The sequence below is a fragment of the Anguilla anguilla genome, chromosome 6 (assembly GCF_013347855.1).
Source record: "Anguilla anguilla isolate fAngAng1 chromosome 6, fAngAng1.pri, whole genome shotgun sequence".
Lineage (NCBI taxonomy): Eukaryota > Metazoa > Chordata > Actinopteri > Anguilliformes > Anguillidae > Anguilla > Anguilla anguilla.
This window is the reverse complement of record NC_049206.1, coordinates 22943484-22971319: the sequence shown is the minus strand read 5'-3', so window position 1 is coordinate 22971319 and position 27836 is coordinate 22943484. Positions and strand designations below refer to the sequence as shown.

General features: G+C 39.0%; 1 long non-coding RNA gene across 2 annotated transcripts in view; it reads right to left on the bottom strand.

The window, feature by feature from the left end:
- The window catches only part of LOC118228762, a 58113-nt gene extending 52057 nt beyond the window's left edge, over positions 1 to 6056 (bottom strand). Inside the window, exons 1-2 of one of the 2 annotated variants that reach the window (XR_004765532.1) lie at positions 6023 to 6056; positions 5126 to 5210 (exon numbers count right to left, since the gene is read on the bottom strand). This is a non-coding gene — a long non-coding RNA (uncharacterized LOC118228762). Of the gene's footprint in view, positions 1 to 5125; positions 5405 to 6022 lie in introns of those variants that run through there. The other variant, XR_004765531.1, reaches the window with a different exon arrangement.
- Positions 6057 to 27836: the final 21780 nt, after the last annotated feature.

Here is a 27836-nt window from a genome sequence, read left to right as displayed (position 1 = left end):
AAATATAATGCAAGGATCCACCACAATTCTGTCTCTAACCTGAGATACTATTTCAGATGCAGCAATATAGACGGTGCACATTAGACTTATTTCTAATTCAAGAGTCATTTGCTTTAGATTGTACACTTTATATATGGGTGCTGCCATCTCTGCCACGTCTGACTGTGGAGACCTACATTTACTACAAACTTAACTTTTCTTAAGAAACAGTTTGTAAAAATGATTTGTCTGATTGCTGAATTTACAGAATTATGTTTATAGAAAGAAACATGAGCACTTTAATTTATTTGCGAGTCAACATTATCAACTTGTTTCCCTTCTTAGCCGCACTGTTCAATTTGTCCTGCTTGGCCTGTTTTTGGTCATGTTACAGAGTTGGCTATGAGTCACCTCAGTGGCTCACTTCCGTGCAAACCCAACAGTATCTCCAGCAGTGCTTTGGGCTGGGTGACCCTTGGCTACCCAGAAATGCTGCATTCTCACCTGCAATTGCCCTGGCTGGAATGCTGTCCTCTGCGATGAGGCTAGGTGATCACGCTGCGAAACCACCTCCACAAATCAGGCTTATTGAGCAGCTAATTGGGCAGCCTTTTTTTTTTTTCCTCAGAGGGACCAGAGGGAAAGAGAGTGTGAAAAGAACGAATACAAAGGTAGCGAAACAAAGACTGCTTCACTTGGGGGAGGGGGGGTGGGGGGGTAGGCCAGGGGAGCCAGAGCAGGACCTGAATGGGAGCAGCACACATCGCATTATCAAGGCCCGCTCGGCTCCATTGTTTGTGCCGCGGCTCCTTAATTAACACTATAATGGCTAGCAGTGCAGAACAGACCATTATCTGAGCTGGGTGGTGATGTGTCAGGTTATTAGTGTGCATCCTCTCTCATTTGCAGCAGACACCCAAAGAAAACTCTTATCATTGATTGGGTGATGAGCAGGGATGGGGGAAAAAAATACACCGCAGAGTATCTTCCTACGAGATACCCCCCCCCCCCCAAAGTAAGGTATCACAACAAATAGAATTTTACATTTTGAAATTGTGAATATATATTTTCAAAGTAGCTCTCATACGTACCCAGAAATATTTCAATTGCTTCACTTAAAATGGTTTTAGCCCAGCATTAAAACACCTGATTCAACTAATCAATTAATCATAGTCAATAAGTGCACCTCATAACACCAGCTGTTCAAAGTGGAACAGAATGTGTTCCCTGAAAGCTTGCTGTTGACCACTCTGAAACCAAAATATCACAACAAGTTTTGTAAAGTCAGCTTAATGATCTCCCAAGATATATAGGATTTATATTTTTACAGTACAAAATACATTTTCTTTTTGTAATGTAGATTCCATTCAACAATGTAAATCTTAATCAACCATTTATCTTCACCTAATAAATGTTTTCTACCATTTCATCAATATTGGATGATACAAGATAATAAACAATAAGTTAAATGTTATTATAGAGGCTCTGTGTTTTTATGAATTTCATGTCACAGGTACACTTTTACATATCTGGACAAGTATGAATTTAATTAGGAGAAAGGTTATGTCTTACCTAAAGGGCCATTGAGAACAAACCTTTCTGATGAACTTTAATGTGTATGAGGGTACCCAACACACACCATAAACCCCTTAAGCAAAAACAAAAAAATGTTTAAATCCCTGTATAGAAATTAAAATGTTTTAGTTGGTGAGCTTTAATGAATAAAGAAAGACTTTTTTGAATAACACTGCAATCGAAATTCATAGCAAATGCAATTTAGTTCTGACCTTGATGTGAGCACTGAGGACAAGGACATTCGATTGTAATGGACTGTACTAAGAAACTCCCATTAGCTTGAAGGGCAGACAGCATTACAAAATACAAGAAATTAGACATGCAAGGTGAAGTATGTTCCTTTTAGACCTTGGAACAACCGCAAACCAAAAACTGGAATGCATTGTGCATGCCAATAATTCAAGGTATGAAAATTCTTGCTTGTTAATTGTGAAGAGGGACAAAGAGCTCGTTGAAAGATGATTGTCATGACAAACAGCGGAAAAGTTATGAAACGTATGTAAGGGCCAAATGCAATAACAAATCATTTATTAGAGAAGTAGAGAGGTAGATTTGCAGGCTGTATACAGTCAGCTCCATAATGTTTGGGACAAAGGCATATTTTTTATTTTAATTTGGCTCTGTATTCCACGATTTTAGATTTGTAATCAAACAATTCACTTGATTAAAGTGCACACTCCCAGCTTTTATTTAAGGGTATTTCATACACTTTGGTTTCACCATGTGGAAATTACAACACTTTTTATACATAGACCCCCCCCCCCCCCCCCCCCCCCTCATTTCAGGGCACGATAACGTTTGTGACAAATGGCTTCACAGGTGTTTCTGATTAGTCAGGTGTGTTCAATTGCTTCCTTAGTGCAGGTATAAAAGCTTTCAGTGTCTAGTCTTGATTCTAGGCTTCTGATTGATTTTGGGGTCTGTTATGTATTGTATGTTCACAGGTAACTTTATATGATTGTTCAGAACTTTTTTAAAGATTGCATGTTTGATCACCAGCAGTTTAAAACTGTATCACTATACTCCCCTAGCTGGGCAATCAGATTTCTTGTTTCCATCTTAAGGACTTTTAATAAGTCTTTATTAAATAAATAATATAGATAAAATAACTATAATAACTGTAGATAAAACTAAATATTGTACTGGTCAGTATTTTATTTGGCTCCAAAAGAAAATGTGACATCTTCAATTTTTGCAATTTCCATATTTGAATTAGACTCCAAGGGCAAAACCCAAAGTTACCAGAATGCATGTTGATTATTTTAAAATACAAAAATGCTTTTTGCCAAGGTATCTTGCAACAAAGTGTATGATGTGGTTTTAATCTTTCAAAAATGAATTACACACAATATATCCATTAAAATGCTGCCCATCACTCATAAGGCAAAAGCAAAAATCATTCTCCAACCAATTCTGTATTAAAGCAAAGAAAAGAACATTTAATGTATTGAATATACCAACAAGAGCAAGGGAAATATATGGAAACTAAAGGAAATTTTACTCATGAAAATTTCACCCCAGACCTGCATTTTTAGGTTACATCATTACATGTTGAAACCATCCACATTGGTCCTATTAATAAAATTAATTAATAATAAAAAAAATATTTTTGTTTTCAGATGTGTAAAAGCATGGACCATTATTCACAATTGTATAACTCAAACATAAGGTTGCTCAAAGATAAATAAATTAGACATCTAGGAAATAAAAATGTGCTAATACATTCATATGATTCAGTGTATTTTCAGTAACTATACACTTGTATTATGTTTCTTTTTCCTATTTATTATTTAATATCAGACTGGAAAACTTGAGCCAATCTTTTTTAAGCTTGCAAGTGGCCTCAATACATCTGTGCCATGACTTCATGTCCACATTTAAAATACACGTGATAAAAACAGGCATCAAACAGATGTGTTCTTCAGATGTGCAATGTGCAGTCTGGTAAAAGCCCATGTGTTTACTGTCCGTAAGACTTACTGTCAAGTTAATATGTAAACATCATCTTAGCGATATGTCACTTCCTTGCACTCGCACAATGTGGTAACTTGTCCTTTTGTTGCCGTGCCAACCCTGAGTGGTTGTAATGGTTGGAATGGACGGAAAAACTCCCTTGAACAAAAGAACCCAGAAAAAAAGCCCTGTAATGTAGTCATCTTCTGCTTCTGACCTGTAGGGCAGAAGGCCACCTTTTTAAGGTGTAACCAAGCAGAACTAAAGTCCACTGTCCATGCCCAATCATGTCTATTTCTCCAGCCTGCCTTTATAGTACACCGGAGGCCCTTAGCGCTAATTCTCAAACTCCACCAGATTTTCTTCTTCAGTTCCACCCTACAGTGCAATCAGCTGATGGTGAAGCACAGCGAGGGGAAGGCTTTGAGCTCAAGGCCTCAACAGAGCCGTGAATCAGATGACTTTGCATATAGAGGGAGAGGATATTAAGAAGAAGAAGAAGAAGAAGAAGAAGAAGAAGAAGAAAGCATATAGCATATAGCATTTAAATGTCATGGCTTTACAGTTAGGGGGGTGGAGAGAACTCACCACAACCATCAGCAATGTATAGCACCCACCTGGGTCATGCCAAATGAGCCCTATGGTGTAGCTTTCACTCATAGACCATGCACTATATGACAGCCACTAAGACATATACCAAGTACCAGTCTCACGCTGCTGCTAGCACTCTACCCCAGGCTAATCAGGCACTAATCAGGCTCTCAGAGTTCTAGCACAGCAAAAAGAACTACAGTTTTCCTAATACACTGCATGAAGCAGTAATCAGACTCTCTGATGTCAAAGTTTACCATACCACTGTGAACTATTCAAACATACAGTACAAAGCACTGGTTGGACTCTGTGATGCTAAAATGTAGCATACCAGAGTTAGCTAATGAAACATAATTAATATCTTATGTAGAGTTTAGCACAGTTAGCTATTATAATACACATAATATTATGAAGCAAAACTACTGGTGGTTCACAGGTTTTTAGCAATGACCTAAAACAGTAAAATGAGTTTTAAATGTAGGACTACATCTGACCATAATCTTTGATTAAGCAATATCACAGGTAAAGATACATTCTCTGATATTTCAGTATATGCAAAGGTAGGCAAGGGTCTTTGAAATATCTGAAGTCAATAAAATTACTGAACATTGAATTTAAGTCCACACCCCTATCAACTTGTCCAAAAGGACATGACCTCCATTGCAAACTCTTCTAAGCTGAAAAAGATGGCGTCCACAACCGTATACCAAAGAGTAAAAAGCGGAACATCAATAAATAGACATTGCCACCACCTCAAGCCCTTACTTTCATCGCCTTCAGATCCACAGACAAATCAAATTTTCCAGTCTTACGGAAAATCAGACTGGGACACCATACTTTACCTTAGCCCAAACTGATTGACAGCGTTCTCAGCCAGAGATCAAAATAAATGGCCCCCTGTCCCTAGTATACTGTTCACCCATTATGGATTTGCCTGCTTTTGGCAAAGCCACCTGAGCCCAGAGCCCAAAGCCACAGAAACTGGTGTTGTCTCAGAGGAACAGGCAGAAGCTAGCATGCGGCTTACCTTTCCTTAAATCAGAGGTCAGCGCTCTTGATATGTCCAGGGGTTGTCCTGGACTTGCCCCACACAGCTGGCAGCAGGACCAATGCTGGTGGATGACATAACAGGAACAAGTCACGCCTGAAGGGAGCGCAAGCCATGCATGTCTTCCCCAGTCTGTGCCCGAATTGGTGTAGGGGCAGCCACGAATGCTGTAGACTTTTGTCCAAGCTGTAGGTCTTTTTTTCTTAGCGAAGCAAGATTAGTTCATACAAAACTCAACAATACAACACTGAAGGCCATTGTTGATATTCAACATTTTTCACATAGCCGAACAGAATAGACAGTGCGGTTGCCAGGAAACCCTGGGCTGGATTACGCTGGTGACATCACAGCCTTCTGCGGGCCTGTAATCCTCCTCACACACCCTTTCGCCAAGCAAGCAGACACCAAAATTTGCCACATTTGTGAGTATCAGTAGGCCAGATATAAGATGAGAAAACTGGACCACCTTGACACAAACAGGTCTTAGAGAAGACAACTATTAAATAGCCAGCCATTGTCCATGCACAAATTCTCCAAATAAAGTGCAGCTTCATGCAGACACAAGCAATACAAACATGCATGCTTATTAATGTACCAACAGTAAGGAAAACATATAAATTCCAGGAGGCTTTGCAATATAAAATATATTTTAGGGGGTGGGTCAAATTCAATCAGTAATTTACAAAATACCCATTGTGAATAAACACGTAACACAGCATATTCATAGACAAATGAAATGATTTACAGTTTGCTTAAACATTTTGGCTTTATGATTAAGGAACTGTATAACTTCAGTTCTCACATTTAAAAGCAAATAAATAGCAATCCTACAGAATATTATTATAGTGAACTCAATAGTGACATGGGAGGACTCACCACCATCTCGAAACTGCAGCTGGCAACATTCCACTTCCCTGTACATGCCTACTGCCACATTTTCCCAAGAGACTGCGGTTTTCCAGGTAGCCAGAGTGTCTGGAAGGAGCACACATTTTCAACACTCCTGAAACCGGTCAATTGACGGCTGAATCAACGGCTAGCTTTTATCATCCCCCAAAACGAAGCAATGATGTCACTGGATGTGCATGCAGAAAGGAGCTTTCAGAGTAAATTGCACAATGCTGAAATTCTCCTCTGTGATGGCTACACAACAGCAGGCAGACAAAAAAGCTTTCCATTTATCACTGTCATCGCGCTGTAGATTTAGCCTTTTCTGTCAACTGCAGAAAAATCCTGACAGCTTCTTTTCAAATGAGTCCACATAAAAACCCCTCCATTGAGGGATTGTATTAGACCCATTCTCAGACTGCTTCTCTAGAAAAAGGCCATTCTTTTAAACTGAAAACAGGAGCCTTGCTAAAGGTAAATGAAAAGAGTCTACGATATGACTGAACTTGAGGGTTTTTCATTTGCAACCGTGCTATATAGATGCCCTTCTTTATATCTGGCACATATGCAATGTTATCTGTGTACAAATAAAACCATTCAAGTGTCAACAAGGAATTGTTTTGAGGTTTGAAAAGCTATTTCCATGTAGGCTTGAGGTTTTAACTCTCATAATGGTACTTCATGTAATACTCAGTAACTGCATTTGAAAACACGGTTTGTGTGTGCCCATTAGAATTAGCATTTTCACTCTCCGTAGGCAGGGTCACTATCGCCAACCATGTGAAAAGATGCCATTTTGGCTGCTTGCCACATTGTCCAATACAGTATGTCTTCATTCCATTACTTACATTACTTTATTTTGGTGTGGCCACAGATTGAAAAAAAAGACATTATAAACTATATTTTAATTTCAATCAAGAATCCAACCATAGTGCAAGAAAAAAACCTGAATCATGATCATGAGAAAGAAACTGGTATCAGTAATGATGCATAGAATTTAATCAGCGCCAATTTCTCCACCTGGATAAGTGTATATTCAGCCGGGAAGTAATTAAAGCACACTGTGGAACTGGCCTGGTTCAGCCATTTCCTTTTATATTTTTCCATTGCTTTCAGTTTGTTTACAATAATTTCAGGGATCCCTCCGGGGATTATTAATTACAATGTGGGAAACTCCCTTATCTTTATTGGAATTTAAATAAATGAACTGAATACAGCTTAATTAAGCAAATAAAGGGGCCTATGGGGTATCAAAGCAAAATAGTAATTGTCATGTTTCCCCACAGATGAATGTCGTTTTGCCCAAAATTTTAAGAAAAATGTTCAACACATGTTCCTGAAAATTAAATGAATGAATTTAATTGTAAAGAGTTTTGAAAATAATCTGGATTACAGAAATACACATTTAACTGATATACATGAATTACAAATATAAAATATAAATAGCACAGATGCAGAATATTTTGTGGAGAAAAAATTGACAATAAATACTCATTTAAATGTTCACTACTGTTGTTACTGTCCATTTAATGGTTGTTGCTTGTTGTTTCAGAATTCTGAGAGAATAAGAGATGGAATTTTTGTACATTTTTATGTATCTCTGGAGACAAAAATATATGCTTAAAGACAGTTGCACATAGCCTACTTCATGCAGAGTGTGTGTTTTTTGTGAAAGGATTTTAGAAAGGATTTTTGTGACCAGTCTGTCCATGAAGGCCAGGATCTGCTCATTTTGCCACCCTAGATGAGATGAATAAATTCTGTCCCAATACTACGATAAAAGTAAATAAATCTACACCAATAATCATTGCTATCATTAGCTACATTTGCGTTACATAATGTGAACAAACGAATAGCTAGACTTTAACCCTATTTACTATGGGCCACTAGGGCAATGTTCATCTAGTTCTTACTAGTCTTATTTAAGTGTCAATAGTGTCTCAAAATTATTCACTGTGCATCCACAGTTGAAAATTTGAATTAAAGCAGCAGTATGCAACTTTCTCAATGGTCACAATGCAGTGAAACAAAATCTAACACCAGTTGACTCTGCCCACAGAGAAAGAGCCAACCACCAAAAGCCCCTGCCTCCACACGTGCATTCTAGCTACTACTCCTTCTCAGCAAGCAGACTGATAGCTACACTACAAATTTAATAAACAAAGGAGCTAACCTTTCAGTGAACCAGTTTTACTCAAACACTACAATTAACAGTGATGGCTAGCTGAATTATACAGCTTGCTGAATTATGTGCTAGGCCCCATAACGTTTGTGCAGTGTTAATCTGAACCAGGCATTAGCTAGTTACAACTGGTAAACAGAGTTATTGCCAGTTCTAGCTAACATCTATCGCGAGGTAACGTTAGTTTACCTAGCTAGCTAAAACTTCTCTTATCACACAGATACGGTTTGGTTAGCAAACATTTCCTTCTTCCAAGAACTAGCTGCTGAATTAAGTAACTTTATCAATAATAGCTACCTAGCTACTTCAGTGGCTAAATTCATTGAAGGTACAATTGGCTGGTAAGCAGAAAGTCCAGGCAAATTGGTGTTGAAATTTAGGCGTACCTGCCTCGTAGAAACAATGCAAGCTCCACGTCCGTTCAACCCCACTCGGTGCCGAAGCTCTCACCATCTTCTGAATTGTGCTCCTAGGTTTATTCTAGTTTGAGTAGAGTGAGCTCGATCCAATTCTCCTTTCTTCTTTTGGCATTACATAGCGCTGACAATGCAGGAGCAGGTTGTTTTTCTGCCATTACTGAAACTTACTCAACATTTGCATAAAGCTAGAGATACTTCATCAAGCTATATACTGTTATGGTTCGGGCTATTAGCACTCTGCTATTTTATTATCCTGCAGAGCAAGTGACAGGCTGATATAAACTAATGTTTTTAACAAACCTGCATTGTAATTTTAGGGTTTAATTTCAGAGAAATATAAATACTATTAAAAATTGGGACATCAATGTTCTATCAGTAGGGGGGCCACTGTCGATTGGATAAGAAAATGCAAGACTTTTGTAATTTCCAGAAAATAAGATGTATTACAGCGTGCACACATGGTTGCCTAGCCTTAGCATGTGTGACAATAAGTTTCTGGGCAATCTGAGAACTAAAGTAGCCAAAACAAATTATGCACACTACAAAATTATATTAATTGTTTGTAGGATGTAAATCTGATTTTAAAAAATTAGCATAGCCCCAGGTCCACCAATTTGCCATCATCAATTTGACGCTTTGAGTTGCCTAATGGAGCCCTGTGTCTATGCTTTTTAAGTAGGCATTATTTCCACTGCTTTTCCAAATATTTTGGACACAGTTTTCAAAAGGATGCTACCTGGATTCCCAGTTAATAAGTTATCTTTTATTCCACCTCTCCATTGTTGATGGTCACTGTGCTTCTGTCACTTTGTGACTTAAAATTGAAAAAAAATTGGGCTTGCGCACCGTTTCACAAATTAGTCAATGTCTCCTTAGCATATTTTAGTATTACAGGTGTTTTCCATGAAGGCAGAAGATTTAAAAATGTAGTAGTTTGGCATTGAGGTCCCCTAGTCATCTGTGTGCGCTGGTGATTTGATGCAGCTCTGCAGTGGCCCCCGGTTTATGGGGAAGGGAGAAGAACTGCAACCCACTATAGTCAAAAACATGCAGAAATACTGCATCCCACAGGGGTTGGGTGGGCTTAAGTTGGTTAGGGTTCCTCTGTATCAAAGTCGCCTAGTATTTCCCCAGGGGCTTGTGGGTTACCAGTTGTCAGTGATTGGCTGTGCTAGCTGTGCTGTTGCGTGGTGTGTGGCTATTAGTCTGAAATATAGTCTTTGACTTGTGAACAAGTGCATTGGAGGAATACATTGCGGGACCAATTTAGCCACACTTTCAGTTCTGCAGTAGTCCAATCCCAAAGTATGTCACCTTCATTCAATGCGAACTTATTCAAGATATTTAGGAATCATGTATCTATGTTTAAAACAGCCATGATCCCACAGAACTCACAGAATTCCAAAAACGAAACTAGCAATTTTGTCATTTTTCTGTAAAGACCCGAAACTGAAGGGAAAAATACATTTTGAATCACATTTGAATCTGTATGGATGCGCGTTCGGATCCGAGCTGGGTTTTCAACAGGTTTTGAAAACCAAAGCCCCCCAGCAAATGGGAGTTCTCGTACTCTTATCCGATGTCACCTTACACAATGGACATTATTCATACTTCAGAACAATGCTACAATTATACATACCCTCAAGTGTGAAGAAGGGTGCGTAATAGCTGTTTAAATACCCGGTTGATGTGTGAATACACCCAAAGATCACCCTGTATTGTTGTTAAACAGAGTTCACAGGAGCACTGGCAAGTAAAGAGGGGTCAGGTGGCGCTTGGCACTCCTGGGTGTGAAATATCACACAACCATGTGGTGCCTGTAACGTAAACTCTCCCAGGGGAGTTCTACTACACTTAACAGGGGAACACAATCCCGCAGCAACAGCTCTGCTTGTATCCCTGGTCACACACAGGTATCTAACAGCATTGTGATAATGAGCTGTCTGGGAGCTCATTCAATAGACAGAATGTTCTGTTATGTTTCATCAAGTGTTCCGTCCATTCAACAGGAAGTTCACACTGAAAGGTTTGCAATGTTCTGCAGCACTCCTTAGGAGATGTTTAATGGGCTTGTCATGGTGGCAGGAATGTCGGCCCTGCTAAGTTTGTTACTGGGTAATATATTGTTAAGGTATGTAATTGGTCACGTAACAAAGGCCACACACATTCGCCCTCTCAGACGCCATACCTGCAAGATTTCAGAACTGAAAGTATAGATTCATCTTGCTTCTGTTTTAATACCTACATTCTAGTTTTCCTATTCACACAGCCTAATAAGGCAAGATTGTGTAATAACATTCATATTAAATATTAATAAAAATGTGGATAGAATTGGTTTGTTTGCTAAGATTACAGTGGACTATAGAAGCAGCATAATGAGTTTTCATTTTTTAAATGTAAACTGAGGGTAATTAAACAACAAAACCTTTGAAAACATCACTGAAGTGACACCTGTGTTTTAAATTTCATACCACAATAAATGTGTATAGCAAACAGATGGCAAATTTATTATTTAGAGGTCTCTCCTAACAGAAGGAATCATGGTACACAACATTTAACATAAATGCATGAACATCTATACCAGAAGATTTACTATAATTACTATAATTAACTTGTCATTCCGATTTCCTCATCTAATTTATTGTACTTTGATTGTTATTTACCATCAATATAAATAATATGACCTAAGATACTTAGTTAGTCCAGTGTGCTAGCATTAAGAATGAGTTTTGTCTTTGTCTTTCCCAACAATAAATTAGTCCAAATTGTGTCCCCTTTAAGTCATTGTTGAACCAGATGAATACAACACCGGTAATATCTTGCACAGTGAAAACAAATCATACAATTAGCTGAACACTCTAAAATGTGGGACCAAATCTGTTAATAGTTGAATTAACACTGTTATAGTTGAATTATCACTGGACATAGTACTGTGTATGGGTGGCTATAGTCAGATACGTTTGTACCAGATTTGCGACTTGCACCAACATGATCTTGCATCACACTGAGAGGTAAAATTTTGTGTTTGATCCTCTTGGGGCTCAAAAGTTTAGCGGTGCCTTTTTCATGTTGTTAAAATTTCCGAAGTCTGAGCTCACATTGTGTGAGATTTCACGTTATTCAAGATGCAGCTCTGAGAGACAGTAAATTAATTCATCACAGACAGCTTTTCTAAAATGACTTAAACATACAGTAGAATCTGGGCTCAGTTGCACGATGGTGACGTGTTGGTATTTTGTGAAAATTCAGCAAAAGCATGCCTTGGAGACACTGACCTCATGACATACTTGAAGATACACTTCAGAAATACCACCCTAAGTGTAACTAAGCAAACAAAGCACTGTCTATAAGTAATTAATTCAATTAATTAATCAAAACTGTAGGCCTATATCAGTTCTAATACATTTTTTTGTATTAATTTGTACTGTTGGATAGCCCGGAAAGTGATTGAGGTCAAGCGCCTTGTTTAAGGGTACAATTATACAATCCCTTCTGGGAGTTGAACCTGTGGCCTTTGATTACTCCCAGTTTCATTCATTGTCGCTATAATACAGAGTCAGTTAGAAGATGCACGTTCCCTAGGGGCAGGGCTGTGATCATGTTTTATGCTATTGCTATTTCCCCCTTTGCCAGCTTTGTTTCTGCTGTTTTGATAAAGGTTATCTGAGTGGCCACCACTTCCATCAGGTGACAGCCATTTCCCATAATGCCTATCTTCCATCAAAATGTCAATTCAACTGGCAGCTGTCTGTTGGTTCCTATGGCTCCCGTAGGCCCCCACAGTGATGAATTGAAAGCTTCTATTGTCCACCAGTGTTGAAGAAGAACTGTGGGGCTTCCAGTAATAAGCAGTCACCCAGGTGATACCAGGTTAACTGCACATAAGTATAAAAAAAACATGCTTGGCAACAGCTCACACTGCAGAAAAGGATGTGTCGTGGTGTTACCAGTGTTTTTAACTCCTTCACCTCACTTTTCAGCTCTGTTTGTAATATCTCTACTACAGTGCCGTGAAAAAGTATTTTCCCCCTTCCTGATTTCCTCTGTTATTGTATATTTGTCACACTGAATAGTTTCAGATCTTTAGACAAAATGTAATCTGATGAAAAACACGTTTTCAACGTTGTAAAAAATGCCAAGTTACTTACACATAGCCTACAAAGCACTGTCTATAAGTCATTCATTCAAATCTAAGCCTGCCATTGAAAGTATTGATCAAAATTGCACCAAGTTACAAGAGACAATATTGGCTATCTTAGCTCACACAATTTATAAACAAGCTGTATTCCATAGCAATGCTACCCGATGTTTCCTAAATTGTTTCAAGTAACTTAATAGGGCTAGCTGACATTAATTTAGAAATGTGGCATTGCAGGGTAACTTCAGTAGCCTAGTTAAGAAGTAGTTATCAGTACAGGTGCAGCGGTGAATGTGAACCATTTTGACCTGAAGAAGTCATTATCATGCAACAGTTTTTATACGACCGGTAACGATACTTACTGGACCGAATCGCAACGCAGATGTTGCTGCTTAATTTTGGAGGCGTCTGCACTAACGTTATACACTTGGTCTGTTGTGCCGTTAGTAAGGTAGATTCATAATTCAAACATCACCATGGTTTGCCGCTTAATGGGTCTGCTTCAGGAACTACAGTGCATGCACCACCATGCAGTACTTTATCTAAAAGGGACCACGACACATCTCCCTAACTAAACAGGAGGAATACCAGAACCCCCCCCCCCCCCCCCCCCCCCCAGTACCTAGAAGAAAATCCAGACAACAGGTATTGATGGGGTGATGGAGGGTGAGAGCAATTTGACACAGTAGCAAAAGAAGCATGCAAAAGCAGCACATGCATATATAAATATATATATATATATATATATATATATTTCATGCATCTTTTACCATTACCTTTCCCTAATTGCATCTGAATTACAGCATTCCCTATGGTGCATCATTGGGAAGCAGTTTGTTCAGCTAATTAACTTTATTACCATGATCACTCCCTGCGGCCATTAGATGAAAACAATTACCAGTCCTGTTTTTTTCTTTTTTTCTTTTTTTTTTCTCACTGGCATAAAGACTGTTAATTAGAAATCGGGGCCTGAACCATGCCAAGTTAGTCTGCCCCACCTCCCAGGTCCTCCAGCACGATGGAGCTGTATTGTCAGCTATAATTTTGTCCTCATCTGTTTCGGCTAATTATTGTCAAATTTGTCAGCTTCATCAACAGGAGTGCTCTCAAAAGGGCTGCATATTTGCAGTTGATAAAGCATAGACTGGTTTTACCCACCGCCGCATTTGTAGCAATGAGAAGGACGTGGTTTATTTGTCAGTAATTACAGCGAGCTGGGTAATTAATTATACATTCTGCATTTTACAAGGGAATCTTACTGTGGTGTGGACCCACGGAGAAAGGAAATGCTAATTGAGAAGTGGGGACAGATAAGACGGAGAAAGGAAAAAGATAGAAGGACAGAAAAGGACAAAAAGAAGAAGAGAATATTATGAAGCAAAAGCTAATACGTTGTCACTATGACAAATACATGCACATTCAGTAGTCCCTGACCAACTGCGGGGAAAATATTGTCCTGAATTATCCTAATTGTTTTTTTGTAAAAACCCTCATCAGAGAGCAAGGAAAAATTAAATCAGGGGTGATGTTCAGCTTTTAGGACATCAATTAAGCTGCAAATCATGAAAGCCAGTGGCGTCACCAGAAATTCAGTTTGAGAGGAGTTCCAAACGGATTGTTTGGGAGGGGGGGAGGGGTTTTCTGCTCTCAACAAGAAAACGCCTCCACATTTCTTGTTGAGAGCAGATGCAATAGATCACTCTTTTTTATATTTGTATTTTCATTCACAGTGAAAGTATTTCAGATTAATTAAATATTCTACTTGTGTGGTTTGTATTGCTGATGAAAAAAAAAACTATGAAGACCAACATTTCTCCCTGTAAGAGTTTATCTGTGATGGTGGCTTACATAACCCTCATTGAAAGTAGCAAGATCATATTTGGGGGACTACATGTCAGCTTCAGGAAATGGGTGAAGAAAACTTTCATCTGTAAGGCACTCTCCTTCAAACCAGGTTCCTCTTCAAGTAGCAAGCATTTAAAAAAATCATTTGCAACTTACGTTTGTCACTGTGTATTATCAGTTCTAAATGGGTCTTTATTCAACACTGAAACTGTTATGAACTAATATTAATTGTTCTGTACCCTGGTGTTGCGACATATTACAGAATCTGATAAAAATGGACCCGCTAATACCTTTTGTTTATATTAAAGGCATAATTCACAAAACTAACTGATGACAGTACCTGTGCTTTGCATGGCAAGCACAAATTTATACAAATTTTTTTTTAAGTCACTGGTTTACTGTATCATGTTGGGTATTCTTGATTACGTCATTTGGTTATTTTCATGGATAAGCAAAATATGTTTTGTGTCACATTGTACAGAGATTGTATACCAATTTAAAGATCCAAAGCTGCATGGTTATGCAATGAAGAAACAGTACTAATAAAATTTAATATTTAAATCAGGAAAATTTATACTCACAATTTTCAGCTTCATATAATATCTCACCTGGATCCATCTAAACCTGGGACCGTGTGATACCCATCTCAATCCAACATTAATTGCTTTCAAACTGAGGTACACTTCTCCAGGTTCGATGTTGCTTGTGGGGCCCATTGATATGTAAATGGACTGCTCCTTAGCAGATAAGAATTAAAATTTCCAGAGGTGCATTGCACCTGCCCATACGTTTCTCCTCAAGCTCTACTCTGGGCGCACAGAAGCTAAAATTACACTTAATGACTCACCTCTCAAGACCACGCATTCCCTCCACAGTCCATGGTCCCCTGCAGAATTAGTCAGCAGTACCTATTCAGTTCTCACTCCATGTAATAATCAATCACAATTTACATTTCAGGATGACAAATTGAATTGCGCTTTAAAAGTCCATTGAATGTTTCCAACAGAGTTTGACTACCAGAAGAACAATGGCAGCCAGGTAGGAGTACGTGATGAGGGAAAACCCATTACACTCATTTCATTTATTTTGCATATTTTGGGTTGATTTGCTGGAACAAAAATGTTTTCATGCTGTTCTGTAAAACTTGACCATCCTGCAGGACATTTACCTTCTCCTTGTGCACTTTTGCTTTAAATATAATGGAAGTATGTGGTCTTGGCACTGGTAGACCATCAGGACCTCTGTCACCCCAACCATTATTTTTATGATTAAATCTTATTGGGATGGCAAGTATGCCACCTCGCCAAGTTATGCCTTGGTGGGGAAGCATCCTTCATACCTGCACAGCACCGAGAGTGTGGCACTTTTCAGAGGTTCCTACAGAAATAACCACAATGACTACAGCCTCTCAACCCATAAGAACATTAACTTCTGTACCTTCTCTAACTTCACACGTTCACACAATAAATCCCCCAAACTTGGGTGATTTTTGTGTTTTTTCCTTCTTGTTGTTCTTTTCCTGCCGATTACATCATCAAAACTGCTCCAGTACCAGAATCGATAATTCTGCTCATTGGACATTTACCTACATCAGCCAATGGCAACACTGGATCTTGAAAGTAGCCAATTGCTTGCAGGATACTCAGTGCATATGTATTAAAAAACTTCCAGTTGCCATCTTTCGTTTTATGTGGAAGGTAGATTGCTTGCTAACAAATAATTGCCAAAACATAAACAAAACTATTTCTTTTACAGCTGTATAATCTTTCTGGGAAATTCATTTATATTTCTGAAATGCGTTTTACATGCAAACCACTCATAATATTGTTTCATGACTGGGGACGGAATGTGACTGTGTTTTTATTGCAAAGGTATGTAGCTGATTCGTGCATATCATGGCAAACTGTCTCGCAAATGGCAATGTTGATGGTAAAATGAAAAAACACAGGGCCAAGTTACATTAAATAATTTGGGAAACACTGGGTAGCGTTGCTTCGGAATACAGCTTGTTTGATTTGTGTTAGCTAAGATATCCAATATTGTTTGTTGTAACTTGTTCTCATTTTGATATGAATACTTTTAATGACAGGTCTAGATTTAGCAAGTTTTATTTAATGACTTAAAGAAAGTGCTTTGTATGTGTGAGTAACTTTCCATTTTTTTACATTGAAAACATGTTTTTGTTGAGATAATATTTACACCACTATTGGTAGCATTGCGAGATTCAAAGAGAAAGTGCTTAATTTGAATGAAAAGTTTATAATGACATATCACACTGTAGCTTGCTTGCTGAGTAAATTAAAAAATTGCTTCTAGTGTTTTTAATATTATTAGCCTTTGTGGCAAAAAAACTGTTTAGATCAGAACGCCCAAAAATTATTTGTAGCATATTGCATCTAGCTTCCTTTTTCAAATGTCATAATAAAATTATGAACAATATACTTTTATTGTGTTGTTATCGTGAGTATACTTTTTGTCAGGTCACAAGTAAATTCATGGAAAATCCAGATTTTGAAATGACCTGCGTTCTAAAGACGCAGCATTCCATGGGCTGACGTGACCACTGTAATGCCTTGGCATGCCATCAGAATAAGCCTTGTTGTATGGAGATCTACCCTGATTACTCATTGTGCAAAGTGCATGCATAATAGGCTATGCTACAACAGTTGAGCATGCATGGGTGGGTGGAGGTGTGAACCCACAATCTTATACTGGATCTGGGTATGGAGGATCCATGATGATGGAAGTGATCCACACTTTTGTCAGTGGTCGGCGATATGCATGTTTTCAAAAGTTTTCTGGTGCAGGGAGCCCCCGGAAGACCCTGGAAGTTATTTCACATTCTTCATATCATCTGTGTAAAAATGTCAAATGACAATGTTACTAGCCCAGTGACCAAGTTCATCTGTAACACTGGAGACTGTATACCTATTCATTGCCCTGTTTACAAAATTCAACTGTACTTATCACCGCTTTGCATTTAAGGAGACAGTATTCGCCAAATGACATGAAAACTTTTTAAAAAGGAACCACCAGTAAACATATCATTGTCAGTATACTCAATATGCTCAATATACTAATCTCAAAAGTAGGCTATTCCAGTCATGACCATGATAATGCTACCATAGGATACAGAAAATTTCAGGATATTTCAGGAACTGGTGTCTCTATCGTGGCAAACCTATCAGATAGGACACCACTTTCTCAAATATTCTGTATCTCACCTAGACATGACCAATTGCAGACAGGGGGAAGTCTGCGACCTGGCAGGCTGTTTGCAAACTGCTTGAGAACAGTTCATGCTGGGGGTTGGCACACACTGTGCCATATGAATTCATGTTGTTTTGAACAAAAAGTTTGATTTCCTTTTGTGTATACTGGTGCCTTTAACGTGTAAGCCTAAGTCACCATATTAGCATGGAATCCTCAAGTCACAGCAAATTCCCTACTCTGTATGGCTCGATAGAAGAACCATCCAAACTACATTTGCTGGTGTAGCAACCTAAGCTGACACTTATTAGTAAGACCACAGTCTGTAGAGCAGCTGATTCTAGGTCCATAAAAACCCCCTTTATGCAGCTAGGGCTTTGATTTCCAGCCATGGAACTTTCTGTAGTGTGATCCCATCTCTATTGAGCCCACAGTTGCCCTACCTGATACAGAAGGCAAAAATGCTGGCTGCTGGGTTGTTCATTCAGTGAGGGCACCACAATGTTGTGTATGGATGAGCCTCATGGTCTCGAAGCAAATCCGGAGAATACCAGTGCTGACTGGCTGGTAGCTCCACTGGGTGACGCACAATTGGCGATTACATCATCGAGAGTCCGGGGGGGGTTTTGATGGGTTCACTCCGTGAAGGGTCTGGGTTTCAGCACTCTCTAGCACCCCCTGCTGGTGGATCAGGTGCCTGTGGACTGCATGCCACAGCCACATATGGCAGGTCTTCCTCCGACTCAGCTCTGTGCGAGCTTGGCTGTGGGCTGTGAAAAGAAGCAGGCTGGTGACACCATGTGTTTCGGGGAGAACCACCACTGATGACTTCACTGTCCTGAATCAGCAGTGAAGATTGCGCCTGAACACAACTACTGCCAGCTTCAATGCTAAAAATAAATGACACCAGGAATGTACAGTTTGCTGCTGGTGGTATAAGGAGAGGGGTGCAGGAAATATGAGACCCCATGATCAGAGGACAAAAACACAAATTGATCATGTGTTAGAAAAAGGCCAGCCTCTATATATGACTCCCTGACTCATGCCCTTTCAAAGAACAACAGCAATGGTTTACTGCGACACACTAATTATATATCTGTCTGTAAGACAATAGTTACGTTTCTAAAAGATTCAGAGCTGGGCTTCATCACAGAATACTGACCAAAAAGGGTTTAACCATGTTTCAATTCAATTCATTTCAAAGCTTTTGGTTTGTTCACAAAAGTCCTCCTGAAAATAAAAATACAGAACATATGGATATGGTTTCACAAATTCATATTTCCCCCCAGACGAATTAATCAACAAAACTAAAATAATTTCATTATTTTTATTGATGAGTTCCCCAATATTGTCTTATTGTTGAGAACAGGCACTGTTATCATCACCATTTTCATAAATATATGGACACATGCCAAACCAAGGTGAAATGCACAATCAGAGCAGAGCATTTATGAACTTTCAGTATTTTCAAAATTACTGTTTTATAAACACATTTCTCAAGCCTCCTCTAAAGTGGGACCCTCAATGGGGGGATGGCTGAATAGGATGATTCTTTCATGAGTCTCCTATTCATCTGCGGTAATTTACAGAGAGATGGGGTCACTGTGACATTTATGAGTCACTGTGTGTGAGCAATGCTGTCTTCACGTGCCAGTCACGCTGTCCCCGGCCTCTTTCCCAGCACGGCCAGCCTTGCTGACCTCCGCCTACTCCTGTGCACTTATTTTCCCTCCCATTTTCTTTGACCACGCAGATATGCGCACACCCCCGCAGAATCCCATGCGCACGCACAGAAGCGCACGCCAGTGCACATGCACAAAACCACGAGGAGTAACACACACGCATGGATGGGTGGGCACGCACCACGCAGAAGAGCGCACACGCATGCCCACGTCTACGCAAAAGTGCACATGCACAGTCACAGGCGGAAGCATGTACATACCCGCACAGATATGCACCTGCACACACATCCACACACAAACACACACACATCCAGCTTTGAGGAAGCTGTTCTCAAAGTGTAGTCGTACAAACTACCAATAACTGAAAGTAGATGAACTACAGTCAAGCTACCCTAAAGAGAAAGGCAGCTTGTTAAACTAGAATTACTCAAAAAACATAGTTCAAACTACATGATTTGCATTTTTGGCTTGCAAAGCTCACGTGAAAAGATACTTTTTCTCTGTTGAGACAGTTCTTACTAAGTATTTGCTTAAATAGGGCCATAATTGTTCCCCAGACATGACGAGCGTGTGAGCAATGCCTTTTTTTCACATGGGGAGAAGCACTGTACAGCTCAGTGGGGAGTTGACCGTCAGCAACTATAGTGGAGTGGAGTGCGACATAGCTCAGGAGGTAAGAGCGGTTGTCTGGCAGTCGGCAGGTTGCTGGTTCGATCCTCCATCCTGGGTGTGTCGAAGTGTCCCTGAGCAAGACACCTAACCCCTAATTGCTCCCAACAAGCTGATTGGTACCTTGCATGGCAGCCTTTCACCGTTGGTGTGTGAGTGCGTGTGTGAATGGGTGAATGAGAGGCATCAATTGTAAAGCACTTTGGATAAAAGTGCTATATAAATGCAGTCCATTTACCATATCGCCAATCAGGATTAGAAGAAAAGCAGAGAGGAGGCAGTATTTGGTCAAAGGGGTTTAGAAATATATAGTTTAGGCCAAAAAGTAGTTCTTGTTGTTCACTACACCTCAAAATTTCAAAAAAAAAGTCAACCACTACAAACGCTACAGAAATTTGAATGTAGTAGAACTACCAGGAAACTGCTGCAAAATTTTATTAAACTGCCAGTCTAAATAAATGTAAGTGAACTACTTCCCAACTACTCCCCAACACACACACGCACACACACACACAAAAAAACATGGTCCATGACCATACTCTGCCTGCAGCCAACAGTACCGAGATGCTGACCACAATGCAACAAGCTGTTTTGTATCTCTCAAAGAGTTTACCAACTTCTTCCTTTCCATTCAGATGGCCTTCGGCAATGGGCCAGGATCGAGAACTGACCCACCTAAATGTTTAACAAATTCATAGTCATGTGAAAGTATTACGAAGCATGCGATGAAGCAATAAAAGATACAGAAGCTAATTAAAAAAATTAACAGCTGCCTATTCTTAAATGTTTATCTCCACTTGTGACAGTGCTTTGTGGCAAGTTGTAAATTGAAGGGGTATTTAGTCAGCCTTACTGTACATTCAATGAGTGTGTCCCTGAATAGAAACAAGTCAGTTTTACGGTGGTTTGCAAAGCTCAAGAGTTCAACCCGAGCCAGGTCGCGGAGAGAGCCCCAGCTACTGTCACAAACTATTAATAGCAGACATAATGGATGAAGGATTATGTCATAATGAGGCCGCCCACCTCGTGGTCTGAGCTGTGGGGCTTTGGCTGCCAAAAATGCCATCCTCTGGCTCTCACAAGCAGCGTCTGGCACAGAGCTTTCTTTCGCATGGGGGGCCCAACCCTGCATAGCAATGAGCCAGGAACTATGTCACAGGTCAGAGTGGTGATTCAAATCCAGCCCCGTCGTTATCTAAGCTTTCCCAACTCAAGTGAAGAGTCTGCCTGGCCCCATTACAGAAATATTTGTCCCAGAGAAAGGGGACATTGACAAATGGCTGTTTCATGTGCCAAATATCATATCGCTCTGAGGGGGCCTCTCCAACCACCAGTAACCTACTGATGAGTTGCACTACACACCGTATGGGACTCCATCAAGATAAGATGATAGAAACCTCCGGTTCAGTCTCAAAATCTTAATCATGCATAAAGAATTCTCCTGAACTTTCGTGTCAGGTATTTACACATGTGTATAGTCTTATTGACTGATATGACAATTCACATAACGCTTAGCCCATTCTAACATTGTTTCATTGGGCCTCATTCACAAAACCTTTTTTTAAATTCTTCTTACTTTTGTTCTTAAGACAAGTTCCTATGAAGATTCATGAAACATGCTCAGACCTTCAAATTTTGTTTTTTTCTTATTATTAAGATACATAGTCAGATGACTGTCATTGCACTTTTTTACAGTGAAAAAAATATGTTCTGTGCAACAAATAGATTAATTCCACATTGGTTAACATTTTAATGGGATTTCTGTGAGGAATTCCCTGTGGGACAAAGGGCTCTTGCATTAGTTGAATGAGCCAATCACTGACTAGCAGGTAAGTACATTTGAGGGGAACATTTGCTTGAGCTGCATTGCTCATTGCATGTGGATATGAGAGCCACAATGGTCATTCTTAATTGGCAGAAAATTAGTAAAATAATTGTTCAAAATAAATCTTTAGTACTAGTTCACAGGCACACTGCAGTAAACCATTCGTAAATTGGCCTCATTTAAATAGTTAAAGTAAATGCTATACTTGTACTTGTACAGCAAGAAATAATGAGGAGGTTTTTGCCAAAATTAGTCTATTTCTGAAGGTAATTTTAGGATTTTAACTGAATTCTCATTTCCTTTACCTAATGCCAAAGACGTTTCCCCCCATCCAGCAAGATGCCACTACAATACTGAGTTAGCATTTGTATTAGGATTTTTTCTTCAGTGAAAAGAAAAAGCATAATAACAGATCATCATATACACGTGATGGAAGCAGCAGTTTCGCAACATGACAATAGTGGTAGTCATTCAGGCTGTCCGTTGTGACATTTACTGAAGTCTGGATTGACTCATTTTAATAGTTCATGTGCCAGAGCCGGGTACAAGACTGAAGAAGCTGGCATGGTGCCCTCACCCCTGGGCACATATGCCAAAGGGTCATTCCCATCACACTATCCCCAGTGAAAGAGCCCCTTTCACAGGGTTTGCAATGGCTGGCAAGCCACCCTTTTCAGGGCCTGAACTGACAGTCGGTTTGGAAGCAACAAATTAGCACATTCTCAGAATAATAATTAGCGCAAGCATGAAGGTCCCATTGTTTCAGCTGCATAATGAAGGAACTGCCCTCTGATCATGTGATTTCTTCTGGCTTCCCCCAAACCTCAAAAGAGAGGTCTATGGGAGAGAGGTGGAATCACGTTTCTTGCTAAATTATTCAAATTATGATGAGTCACGTTGTTCTGAAAAACAAAACTAGAAACTAGAAATCTTATCTGCAGTTTATATATTAGGCAACTTGTATCTGATATCTTTACATGATAGCAATACAATTACAAGTAATGACAACATGTTTCAAGTTTTCTATCAAATAGTCTGTGGATGTAACAATCATCCTAGTGATTTTATTGGAGCAATTATCTGTGGAGTTACGCTTTCAGTCCTGCCCATCCCTTGAAGCCCTACAAATCTCAAACTCATTCTAGAAATGACTTTGCTATCCCAAAGCATTCCAATCTCCCCAATGCAAAAGGTTTTCATTCAGAATAATCAGCTAAATATGTGCACACAACTGAATTAGTTATTGTTTAAAGCCTGCTGGTCATGTACATGCAATGGCGTGTACATCAATTTACCTCAGAGACACTTTTTAAGTGATGCCCCCTTTATCATTTGTGTTATTCTTACAGAAGTCTCATCCTACTGCATATGCATCAATAAAGTACATTCTATTCCGTTCTAATCTATTGTATTCTATTCTGTTCCGTTCTATTATATTCTGTCCCATAGTGTTGGGCACAGTCACACAGATGATGCGGCCTGCCCTGCTTTTGTGCTATTGTGTGCGAGAATAAAGCAGTGGGTTCTGAAAACAAAATTCACTTTCTTATTATAAATGCTAAACTGTGCAAGCTGCCAGAATGCTTCCCTTTCCAGTATATCTCTAGCAATATGGACTGAACTTCTACTTTTGACATTAGGTGAATTTGCCACACACTATGGAAAGTAAATATATGATTGACAATATAATCACAAACTGAACTGTTAATGTTCCTTTAGTGTATATTACTCTATATTCCCCTGCTGGATGTTTACTAACTTCCAATATGCAATTGAGTCTGTAACAACTAGGTTTGATGTGTACATATCCTGTCTTGGATTTGTAAAAAAATATGATTCTCCCTTATATACTTTAAATCTAATTTGATTTTAAAAAATTGTAAAAATATATATATTAATTTAAAGTATTTCCTTCGCAGCACGTTTAAACCAAGGCATGACTGTCATCACATTCATCCCGCATCAGGGCTGTAGAGAGATTCACTGAAGTTTGAGAGTAATATCTAAGCTGTCAAACTGATAATTAAATTTCTATAACTGTACCTATTGTGTTTATAACCCATTGATAACTAATGGGGATATTAGTGATGTGATTTCACAGCCTGCATAATGGGAAATGCTTCCTGTGAGGATGATAGGTCACCCCCTTCTGGTGATAGGCAGCAAGTGCAAACAAATAAAGACAAGGTGAGACAAAGAGCCAAAGCAAGAGACAGAACTGCGAACTGCAGTCTTATCATCTGATACGGGTGTGATATTGATATTAATGGGGGGGGGGGGAAATAATCACACGGTCCTTCATTGTAAAACACTATTACCAAGTTGTGATTTTTTATTCTTTTCAGCAGGATTTGTTTGCTTTTTTGCAGTCACAATTTACTTTTATGTTATTTAATGATACTTAGTGTTTTTTTTTAGGTATACATTAACAATACTATTCTGGTGTTCTGCTGTTTGTGCTACATTTGAACATTTTTTAATTATCCATATCATGTTTCTTCAAATCATGAGATCCTCTGTATAGTGATTAATCCGACAACAGCTATTTGGAGAGTTCTAGAAATACATACGGCTTACTATTTCTCACTCAGTATATCCACACAAGCCTGAGCTTCACCAGGCTGTTTTGGGTGTTTAATACAGAAGTTTTACAGACATCACAGAAAAACACATTATAAGAAAAAAACAGCTTAAAGATCCAAATTCAAAAAGTAAGTGTCGTACAACAACAACAAGCTGGGCTGCAAGGACAGAGAAAAAGAATAATTTCACTCTCTTTCACTCAACATTTTCTGAGTAAAATGAGCACCATTTTGGCACCAAATCACTGTCTGAAGCAAAGATTTTATTATTAATCTGTGAAGGCTGCTGCGTCTGGGGTCACTGTGGGTTGATTAGGTGCAAGGTGCACAAAGCTCTGTTCAGTCAATGGCATTGAAAAGAAGCAAGTAATTTAGATTCACAATTGGCCCTGGATTGAAGCTCACTCTATTACCCACAATTTTCAATTTCGGTCTCATAATAAACATCGCACTCAGCCAGGAAATTAGAGCATTTTGCAAAGCGCGAAAAAGAAGGGGACAGAAAGTGACAAGATAGCCCCTACAACTAAAATTCTAGTTCAGGGAATCTTCAGCAGAAGCCTAAATTTTAGCATTTATGCAATACAATCCTGAAAATCTACCCTCGTATGCTATGCCCCGAAAGGTAGAAGAAAATTAAGGTGACACATCATAATTATGAGAAAGATACTTCAGAGCAGTATTTGTCCTCTAAATGCAGTGTCAATCAAAATTAAAAGCGGCAATGGGGCGACTGTTGTATTAAGAATATAATCCTGAAACGTCTATTTCAATATGCAAAGCATTTACATTCTGAAAAGATCCACACTTATTGTTTTTTTTTATTAAGATGAGGCTGAAATTTCCACCTGTTTCTGCATAGTGCCTTCATCGGTGAAATGGGATTGCATGCTGATGGCAGTCTTATACACCACAGGTGTACAAGCTAATTAGAAAGGAACTACCAATCAGAGCCTCTATTTTCAGGTCAGCTATTAACAAGCACTCAAATCATGGCAGCTAATACAATTGCAGCACTTGAAAATGACTACGTAATTCTAAAGTAATATGACTCAACGCAGATAAGGGGTAGAAAATATAATTGTACATTTTCACCTGCCAAGCAGCCTGGCTGCAGAAAGGTTACTGTATAACTTCCAGAGGACATAACCATCAGTCAGAGTTCACCTTTCATCTAACGGTACAGGAAAGAACATCTGAAACCTAGATTACATTTGAGACAGCTGAGGGGGGGGGATCAATTACTGAGCAACATAACCATTAAATAATAGAAGAAATAGTAATTATCATATAATATTATTACAATGGGTCAGTGAGCAACACCCAGAGGTTAATAAGATTTAAAAAACATTTCCCAGTATCAAATAACTATATAACTAACCAAATAACAATCAGTACATCTGAATATTATAAATAAACATTGTTATGTCACAGGTTCTGTAGACTAACAGGTCTTACAATTGGTAACAAGAGTTTCCAGTGCTATAGCCCAGCTCATAACATCCATTGCTACACTGTTGTGCTTAGCCATGCCCCTACACAATTATTCATAATGCATGAAATCAAATTTCAGTGGTTGAGAACTTGGGAGACAGAACATTCAATGTTAAAAATGCAGGTGTGGGCAGCTGGGTGGCGCATCCTATTCAAAAATCCTCCTCCAGGGTGGTCTGGTACGTGCTTAATATGTACTATTCAGATTGTGCTAGTGCTAACTCTGTCTAGTGTTCTATTAAATCACCCTACCTTCCCAGAATGACCAAGATATATGGTCAAACTGGTCTGAAAAAGTTCTCCTCCTCAGCTAGACCTGCATTGGTTGGTAGGTCATTTGAATTTACCACATTGTTATTTTAATGTGAATTGAGTATAATTAGCCCTTAAAGTGGTCATCTTTAATTTTTTTCATATTAAAAATGCCATATTTGATATCTTTTCACGCTGGAATATTTGTAGTAACATCAATTCAATGTGTTTGCATTCTGAAATTTCTCCTCTATAGGCTTACAGTGCCATGAAAATATATTTGCCCCCTTACTGATGTTCTTTATTGTTGCATATTTAGTTTCAGATCTTTACAGACAATGTAGTATTAGACAAAGAAACCTGAGTAAACACAAAACACATTATCTAATTTAATGAAAAAAGTGATCAAACAACCATATCACCCAGGTGAAAAAGTAACTGCCACCTTAAACTTAAAATAACAGCTTGCACCACCTTTAGCAGCAATAACTGCAACACTTCCTATAATTTGATATCAGTCTTTTTCATTGCTGTTGAGTAATTTTAGCACACTTTTCTTTGCAGAACTGCTTTGATTCAGAAAATTGGTAGGTTTTTGAGCATGAACTACTCGTTTCAGGTTTTTTCACAGCATCTCTTGGGTTCAAGTCAGGACTTTGTCCAGACCATTCCAAAACTTTAATTTAGTTTCTTTCCTGCCATTCAGGTGTGAACTTGCTTTTGTGTTTTGAATCATTGTCTTGCTGCATAACCCAATTACGCTTCAGCTTCAGGTCACGGACAGATGACCTGATATTCTCCTTAAGAATTTTCTGGTACAGAGAAGAATTTATGGTTCATTCTGGAACTGGAATAATGACCAGTTGTACAGGTACTGGGCAGCAAAGCATCCCCACACCATCGCAATACCACCATCATGTTTGAATGCTTGTGTAATGTTCCTGATGTGAAATGCTGTATTTGTTTTACGCCAGACATAATGGGGATGTTTTTTGCAAATGTGAGACGAGCATTGATGTTTCTTTTGGTTAGCAGTGGTTTCCGCATTGCTACTCTCTCATGAATCCTATTTTTTCCCAGTCTCTGTTTTATTGTGGAGTCATAAACACTGATCATAGCTGAGGCTAGAGAGGCCTGCAGTTCTTTGGATGTTCTTCTTGGATATTTTGTGACTTCTTGGATTATTTAAGCCTATTAGATTGACGTGCAAAGCTGGTCCACAGATAGTCTAACAGCAGTGACACTTACAGGTGGCCTACTGCCTGGACTACCAAAAATGGCCGATGGATTAAGAAAATGTATGGTGTCAAGTTATACTCCTTTACTTGCGAGCGATTAGTGTTAGCTAGCGTTAAAGTTTGCAGTTAGTGTTATGAGAGATGGTGGTGGTGGGTTGGTTCATTTAATCCCTGTGGGCGTAAGTACGATTATCTCCCCTAAAAATGCGAAAAGATTTCCATGGTAGCATACATCAATGTTGCTGGAGGAGACGTGGAGCCAAGTT